This window comes from Aplysia californica, unplaced genomic scaffold, assembly GCF_000002075.1.
Source record: "Aplysia californica isolate F4 #8 unplaced genomic scaffold, AplCal3.0 scaffold00289, whole genome shotgun sequence".
NCBI classification, from domain to species: domain Eukaryota; kingdom Metazoa; phylum Mollusca; class Gastropoda; order Aplysiida; family Aplysiidae; genus Aplysia; species Aplysia californica.
This window is the reverse complement of record NW_004797559.1, coordinates 332,968-342,285: the sequence shown is the minus strand read 5'-3', so window position 1 is coordinate 342,285 and position 9,318 is coordinate 332,968.

The window sequence follows — 9,318 nt, the reverse complement described above, 5'->3', positions numbered from 1 at the left end:
TTTCTTCTTTCGATTAGAGAGTCGTTTGAAGAACTGCCACTGATGAAACCGTCTTATTTGCTTTTGTATTTGACAACACATTATCCTCTTTCTGACCCATCATTTTTTTTTTGTAGGTTACAGACAGGTAAATCTAGGCTAAGTTTCCCTCTTTGCATGTATTGTACGATCTAAGAAGTCGTTTTTACTCTCATAGTCATATTTCATTTCATGTTTATTTTCAATGTTTGTCCTTACAATTATCATGATGCGTGTCATTATTATGTAAGTAGTGAAGGAGAAAGAGAGAGAGGGGGGGGGGGGGGAAGAGAGGAGAGAGAGATAGAAAGAAAGAAGAGAAGAGAGAGAGAGAGAAAGAAGAGAGGGAGGTGGGGTGGGGGGGGGGTGTGGGAATGATGTGTTGCAATAATGTATTTGTGTGTGTTTAGTGCTGGACCAGTAAAGTATAGTTTTGCTTATATATTGTAATAATAATAATAATAGATAGCATTTGTATAGCACATATCCCCGCTCAACAGCAGGCTCTATGCACTTTACACTATATTATTACCCCAGCAGACCATAGAACACTCCGAAACATTCTCAGCTTCCCGGGAAGCATACAGTGCAAGCAGCTGATTAAGCGCCTAAACACTAACAAACTGACAAGATCTTTCGATGTCTATAGCTGGGTACCCATTCCCACCTGGGTGAAGTGAGGAAAATTCGTGTAAAGTGCCTTTCCCAAGGATACAACGTCGGGTCCCTGACGGTATTTGAACCCACGACCTTACGGTTGCGAGTCCGAGAGCCTAACCACTAGGCCACCGACGCTTTGCGTTGTCCAATGTCTAAAATTTGTTTAGTGGTCCTTGTTAAATTTCTTGCTTGCTACTCATATACCTGTAGTTGTAGTGTTGAAAAGTGTAGTCCTGGTGAGACTTACACATTACAAAGTGTATTGCATTGGAATCCGTGGTCTCTTTTTCTCATTCATTTTAACAAATCATCCCATACGCATGAAACAGATATTCAAGCGACCTACGACCTAATGTAACAGTTTGTCCTGCAAGTCGGTCAGAGTGACATGACATGTGCTTATTGTAGATCATTTTTGCAATAGCATGTACAGTATGAGTATGACCTATCAGAAAAACGGTGGCACTTTTGGGTCCTTAATAAGAAGCCCTCGTTATACGTACAAACATCTGAGCGTGCATTCCAGATGCATTCAATGTCCGGTTCTCTTCCATGGTTGGGTGACATGGGGTACGGATGAGTAGAAGAAAACACGCGGAATGACGGATTGAGGCTCTTTAGGAAAAGTGACCATGCCTTTCAATGTAAACTAAATAGCTTACACTACAAGTAGCCCTGGTTCAGGGTTTTTTTCATCATTCTGATCTCATCAATAGAGTATTATATTATGATCTCACTGTGCTTGTGAGCTAAACCAACGAAATGTTGCTCTATAGCAACAGCGAGTGCTTTAGAGAAGGAGAGTAAAAACGGAGAAATGGGAGGATGGTACTTGACTCTGCCCCATCTCCTTCTCTCCCTTTCCCTCTCTCTACCATGACCCTTTCTCTCTCTCTTTTGTCCCTCCCCTCTCTCGCTCTGTCTCTCTGTCTCTGTCTCTGTCTGTCTGTCTCTCTCTCTCACTCTCTCTCTCTCTCTCTCTCTCTCTCTTTCTCTCTCTCTCTTTCTCTGTATGTGTACGTGTTACGTTTCTTTCTATATACATACATATTATTTACATTTTGAAAAATAGGTGTTTTACGCCTCCGTTAACACAACTTGGATCATTTAGTAGAAGGCAAACTCTCGATCCTGCTTATCAGGGCCAACCTTAGCTGATTAGGAAACAACATCCCAGAAGAAAGACCGAGTTACCCTATAAAGATTCTCTCTACTTGGGAATCGAACTTGGGTCCTCTACGTGCAATGGAAAAGCGCATAACCGCAACACCACATCATCATCATCATTGCCTTTCTCACCCTGCACCAGGGTATAGGCCACGGACAAACACCCTCCACTTTTCTCTATCCTGGGCTAGCCTCTTGATGTTATTTCATGTTTTCCCACTTTTCTGTACATCGATTTCTGTGATTCTTCTCCAGGTTCTACGAGGTCTTCCCCTTGATGTCTTGCCCTGTGGGTTCTAATCCAAAACTTTCTTTGTTATACAGCTTCTTGACTTCCTGAAAGTATGTCCAATCCATCGCCACCGCCTTCTTCCTACCTCATCTCTGACTGGGAACTGTCTTGTTTTCCTTAACACTTCCACACTGGTGACCCTGCCTGTCCATCTGATCCTCAGTAACTGTCTTAGACACTTGTTCAAGAAAACGTAGATCCTCTTTAAGCAAGTCTGTGATGCATTCCATGTCTCACATCCATACAACAGAACCGACTTCACGTTTGAATTGAAAATCCTCAGCTTTGTTCGAAGTGAGATATCTCTGGTCTTCCAAATCCTATCCAAAGATATGAAAGCAGCCTGTGTTTTTCCAATGCGGGACTTTATTTCAGCACCTGTTCCTCCCTCTCTGTCAATTTTGCTCCCAAGATAGCAGAAGGATTCAACGTTTTCTAGGGCCTTTCCTTCCACTGTGAACTGCTCCTTTCGTTGTGCATCTGTCCTTAGGATCTTTGACTTTCCGGGGTGGATCCTCAATCCAACAGACTCCGATAGGCTGTTTAATACTGAAGTCTTTGCTTGCATCTGTTCCTGGGTGTGCGACAGAAGCGCCAAGTGCAGCACTACAGACACTGATATATTATTTAGGTATACATAATGCATAATATACATGCAACGTATATTATATATATATAGGGTGACCTTATTTAGGCCACATATGGCCTAAATAAGCTAAACCCCCCTCCCTTACCTTATTTGGGCCACAGGTGGCCTAAATAAGCTAAACCCCCCTCCCTTACCTTATTCAGGCCACACCTGTTTCCTGAATAAGCTAAACCCCCCTCCCTTACCTTATTTAGGCCACACCTGTGGCCTAAATAAGCTAAACCCCCCTCCCTTACCTTATTTAGGCCACATATATGTTGTCAAAATAACCAAACCAATGTAAAGCATTGTTTTCTTTACAAGTTACATTATTATTTCTTAAAAACTCTTCACATCCATTTTCCTTCACAGCCGTATCGTACATGACATGTGATGTAGAATCAATTTAAGGTCCTTGGAAAGGTGACCAGAAAATAACAAAATTATTTTATGATCTTCACTTGCACTTGCAATTTTTTGGACAAATTAAAGTCTACCTAATTATATTTTTTTCTCCTCATTTTTCTTCACTATAAATGACAACTGGCATGTATTGTTTTCAGTTATTATCAAGAAAGTGGATAGGCGGACTACGGGGTCTATCTAGCCAAAAGGATAGGTGGACCCCGGGGTCTACCTAACAAAATGTTAGGTTTTAGGATGTGAACCCCGGAGTCAGCGTAGTGAAATAAGTAGATCTAGGTTTAACTAAGGATCGGTGGACCCTGGGGTCAACATAATGAAATAAGTAGATCTAAGTTTATTTTATAATAGGACTGGCGGAGCCCGTGGTCAAAGTAGTGAAATTATAAGTAGATATAGGTTTAATTAAGGATTGGAGGACTACGGGGTCAATGTAGTGAAATCAGTAGATCTAGGTTTAATTAAGGATTGGTGGACCCTGGGGTCAATGTAATGAAATAAGTACATGTAGATAGATCTAGGTTTAATTTTAAGGATTGGTGGACCCTGGAGTCAACGTAGTGAAATAGGTAGGTTTAAGGTGGACCCCAGGGTCTACCTAACGAAACACTAGTTAGGTTTTAGAATAGGTGGATCCTGTGGTCACCATAGTAAAATAAGTAGGTTTAATCAAGGTGTCCCGGGGGTCCACCAATCCTTAATTAAACCTTCTTAATCCTCTATGGCCTTGGTGACTCCGGGTTCCACCAATCTTTATTAAAGAAACCTACTTATTTCACTGCGGTGACCCCAAGGTCCACCTGTCCTAAAACCTAGTACCAATCCTTACTTAAACCAAACCTTATTTCACTACGGTGACTCCGGGGTCCACATCCTAAAACCTAGTATTTCGCTATGCAGACCCCGGAGTCCACCTATCCTCTACAGGACTATACTATTATTATCAATTTGCAATTTTCATTGATTAGCATTTTAAAAAAAATATTGAATCAGAGTGCAGGGGAACCGAGGCGCCCGGTTGATTCGGTGGTCGGCTTTTGTAGATCTATGCATTTTTTACGGAAATCCGTATTACCTAACCCTATTACTAGATCTATTAGTATTAGTGTTGTGAAAACTTCAACCTCTACAGCTCAGGCGTCAAAAGATGCTGGTAAATAATAATAGATCTACGTCCTGAAGTTTCATAATTTATTTTTATACAGAATAACACAGTACACGGTCAGTAGTTTTTATTTCATCGAGTTATAAAAATGGCCTTCGTATAAAAATTGCCTTGTTTTCAGAAGCAAGTTTTAATAGTTCTAGTTCTACCTAATCGATTTTCATGCGAATTTTACCATTTTGATTATCTTTCTTTTCCTTTTAAAAAGATGTAGATCTAGGCCTGTCGGATGTGGCAGTGCGAATAGCACTGAGTTGTTTAGATCTAGATCTAGATCTAGACCCATCAAAACACGAGGCTTCGTGGCCGATCACAAAAGTCTACGGGGCTTATGGAGGCCGATTCGCCCTGCCGCGAGCACGTTCACTAAACTGCCTACTAGATAGAATCTACTACCAAATATTCTCTACACGATCTTTGCTACTACTACTACTAGGCCTACTAGCCTACATGTACTACTACGAGACAGTACGAGAGAGTGTCACTCAGGCAAAGATAGTGTAACTTTGACTCAGCCACGTAGTGTACACACTTTTTATACCCCAAATTTAACCCGGAAGTTCATTCGGAGGATTTGACCTTTTCACTTGACCAAAGTGTGCCAAAATGGTAGCCTAGCTTTTGCCCCTCCATGAAGGAAAAATCCGGCCCTCATTCAAACCATTGGAATTGAGCAAAATTTTGCGTATTGTGCTTTGTTCTTTACAATATTCATTATGGTTATGATTTATAAGTTGTACACTGAGGCAAAACCATACTAAATGAGAAAGGTGCACCATTATGAAAGTGGTACACTGAGGCAAAACCATACTAAATGAGAAAGGTGCACCATTATGAAAGTGGAATGAACTCAGTTGCCTGAAAAGGCCATATGTGGCCTAAATAAGCACTCCCATATATATATATATATCATATCTCTCTCTCTCTCTCTAAATAAGCACTCCCATATATATATATATATCATATCTCTCTCTCTCTCTCTTGCCCTTTTTAACTCGCAGTGGAGCATAGGCCATCAACAACATTTCTGAAGCCTGTCCTGTGCATCCTTTTCTAGCTGTTTCCATAATGTCCCCGCCTTTTCCATTCTCGCATACCACTCGCCTCTATGTCATCTTTGGTCTTCTGGTCGACAGGAGGTTTCTCGGCTTGGTGGTTTCCTTTCGGCTTTCACCACCCTGTCATTCTACACTCCATATTCTCTCCTCTCCTCGGTGATGAAAGTCCTCCATCTTCCAGAGCTGGCGGTCGTGTTGTTTTTTGCTGTTGGTGTTTTTGTAGCTGTTTTTTGTTTTACAGGAAAGGCTAATCCTTTGTCCAACCGACCTTAGTCGCCTTCTACGACATGCGCGGTACGGATACAGTGGTCCTATTCTTGGCTCCTCTGTCTCTTGGACAGGGCCCCGGGAACCACACGGGTGAACGTATATATTATACACATATACATAAACACACACACACAAACACACTCACGCTCTCACACACACACACACACACACACACACACACACTCACACACACATACACACACACACACACACGGTATCAGTTGTTTCAACTCTAGTGAAATTCAAACAAAAGCTCTTGACAGTTACATATTTGCTACACGATCGACATCAAATTTGAAAGTTAGTAAGTTGAAAAATGCGGATTACGTCTTATAATTTAGTCTCCAGAAAACAGAATTATACTATACAAAAGTGATCCATAAGATCCTGTTCTAATTCACTCTGACGGCTAAGATTGCGCATTTCAAATCATAATTTACGGAACAAACACCCGGGCGGACACAGCCGATCAACCACGAGTGAAAAGTTGGATCATTGAACTGCCCGTCGCGTCAAAGATCAGCCACTCTCGTGAATGTGATCACATGCGTTGTAAAACTTGATGAAACGGTACAATGTTTAGCTCAAGACGGGATCACACCGAGGTGGGAACTGACCGACGCTTTTGTTTTCGCTACACATCGCACTCGCATCTGAGCTCTCCACCTAAATTCGTTCCTGGAGGGATCACATCGAACTGTGTACTCTTCCCTGATCATTGCAGCAACTGTCTCACCTCCCGAATTTGCAAGACAGATTGAATTTCAATTGGTGTGATAAAAAAACAACAACACGTAACGGTACGTAATGACAAGGACGGGGGAACTCGGTCAGAGATAGAAAGCTATCAATTTTTTACAAGTAAAGTAAAGGGGAGGGGCAACTGGACAAGCGTAGATCTTGACACTCACGATAGGATAATATTAATAATAATAATAATAATAATAAGTGAAAATGGCATGCCTCATAGAACAAAACGTTATCGTCGAAAATCAACAATAGGATGGGCTGCAGTCTGCCATCAAACAACACTATCCTTGGAAGATATATATAGATTTCAAAAGGCCGCCCATGTGTTAGTCGTCGGAGAGTTGAACTCCATCTTTCGAAAAATTTCTGCCGACAAAATTTTAGTACACGTTCTCGATTTGCATGCTATTTCGATATAACAAGCCATTTCCGGTTCCCACGCCAGGGAACAGATCAAACGGTGGCTATGGTTTGTTGAAGATAATTATAATGATAATTAATTCATAGAAAGAGTGGTTCTGTGATGAAGCCCATTTTTATTTTTAACAGAGACGTGAACACAAGAAATGACATTCTCATTCACTGGAGTTCAGAGAGACCAGACAACGTCGTTGACTGAAACCTGCGCACACAGAATGCGTGGGTTGCAGTATGATTAATTGGTGCGAACTGGTTCATGGTTGAAGACTATGGTATAGCAACAGTGGTAGTAGATCAATATGTGAAGATTATTGATCGGTGTTGAAGATTATGTGGGACCTCAGGAGCGGAAACGACCGTGGTTCAAACAAGAAGTAGAAGGAGCACACTGTAAGCTCTAGTCATCGAGTGGAACCAGAACCACTTCAACAGAAGTTGCAGTATACCTTGTGCCGAGCTTCACACAATCCCAGCCTGAACCCGTTGGACTTCCAACTGTGGTGCAGATGTGTGTTCAGACTTTTCCCAACCATTGTGAACTAAGGCAAAACGTGGAGCACATTGCTAGACAAATATTCTTCGAGAGCAGCGCCAGGAAGTAGTAAATCACGTTTCAACGCCGACAAGGGAGTGTGTCTCTCATGACTGTCGCCACATAAAGCGCATTCTTTGACTGCCCAGAACTTCTGTAACGAATAGTGGGATTCTCCTGTCAGGCTAAATTCACAAATGGTTCTCATTTTCCTAAATCATTTTACAGTGCCCTGGGCTGATTTTAAAAATGTGAGCACTTGGTTGGATTTCGCCAGAGTTGGGATACATGACCAACACACACATGCGCGCTTGCGTGGGCACTCACTCACCCACACTCAGTGTGTGAGTGCACATGTGTGTTTGTTTGTTTGTTTGATTGTTGGTGTTTGTGTGTATGCATATGTGTGTTGGTGTAATCTCGGAGCGTGTTACTGGACAATTGTTTTGATTTGTACATAACTGGTCAAGGGTAGTAAAACTAACTAAAAATTATTAAAGGTGGTCATTTTCACCTGTCATTGAATGCTTACTTCGGGGGGAAATGAACATAATATAACCTTATTAATTCCATTTAATATATCAGAGAGGGGCCAACGGAGACCAACTTTTTAATAAAACTTTAAAAATTTCGTCCTAATTTTTCTAATTAGTCGATAATCAACCAATATCACCTTTAAAAATTGAAAGAAAATCAAACCCCTTGAATTTTCCTCGTAGTATCATGTACATCTCCCGCATCATTTATGTTATCATTCCCATATATTGCGTTCATTTATCTTTGATCTGTTCACACATGCCAGATATGAACAGACAGAATTTCACCTCATCTCGACAAAAATCAGGTTGTTTCTGCTTTGCTGGACACGCGGCTAATGATTCTGCTCATGAAAGACATTTTCCTGAGCCAATATTTGTTATGACTGTGCTGTTGTAGACATAAGTAAGCTTTTTTTTAAACACCCGCAGTAAGGTAGAAAAAGGCCTGTTATCTCAGTGAAAAGTGCTTTTACGCAATTTAATATTAATAATATACTGCAACTTTGTAAAAAATCTGGAAAGTTGAATGAAGATTATTGTTTGCAATAATAATAATAATAGATAGCTTTTGTATAGCGCAAATCCCCGCTCAACAGCAAGCTCTATGCGCTTCACAATCCATACAGTGGAACCCTGATATAACAGGAATGGTGGGACCAGAGAAAAAAGTCCCGTTATATCCGATCCCTGTTAAATCAGAAATGCAAAGGAAGTAAGCATTTGTGGACTAATTCAGCTGTATTTATTTATGGGTAGTTTCCCTTGCCACAAGTACCCACGAACAGGGGTTTTGCTATAGGTAATTATTATTGCCGGGGGGAGGGGTTCATTAATTAATTTTTTTCCGTTTTTTTTTCTTCTCTTTTTAAAATTTAAATTCAATGAGAGGCACAAGTGGGAACCAGTTGGCTTCACGCATATGCCCCTCTCTCATGGCCATGTGGCAGGCCTGCGAATGACACATATGTGTGGGTGTAGCTAGGCTTAGGCCTAGATCGCAGTCTGCAGCACATTGCAGCCCTCTCTTGCTTCACCCACTACCGGTGTTTGCAGTGGTTGGCTTGCGTGGGCTTGCTCCATCTCTCTCTCTCTCTCTCTCTCTCTCTCTCTCTCTCTCTCTCTCTCTCTCTCTTACTTTTTTTACACATTGTTAACGAACCTTTGTCCCTGCTATAACCGATTGGGTTCCGATGAGGCCCTGTTATATATTGCGGATAAGTTTTAATAGAGACAAAGAGTAGGAAAAAACGGGGCTATAAAAAATCCCTGTTATTACCGGATCTCTGTTACATGTATTACCGGGCCTGTTACATATGGTTTCCTCGGTAGTTTCATAATCTTTAGGCGCAGCTTTAAGTTTAAGGGAATCAAAAGTTGACTTATACTGTTTTTATTT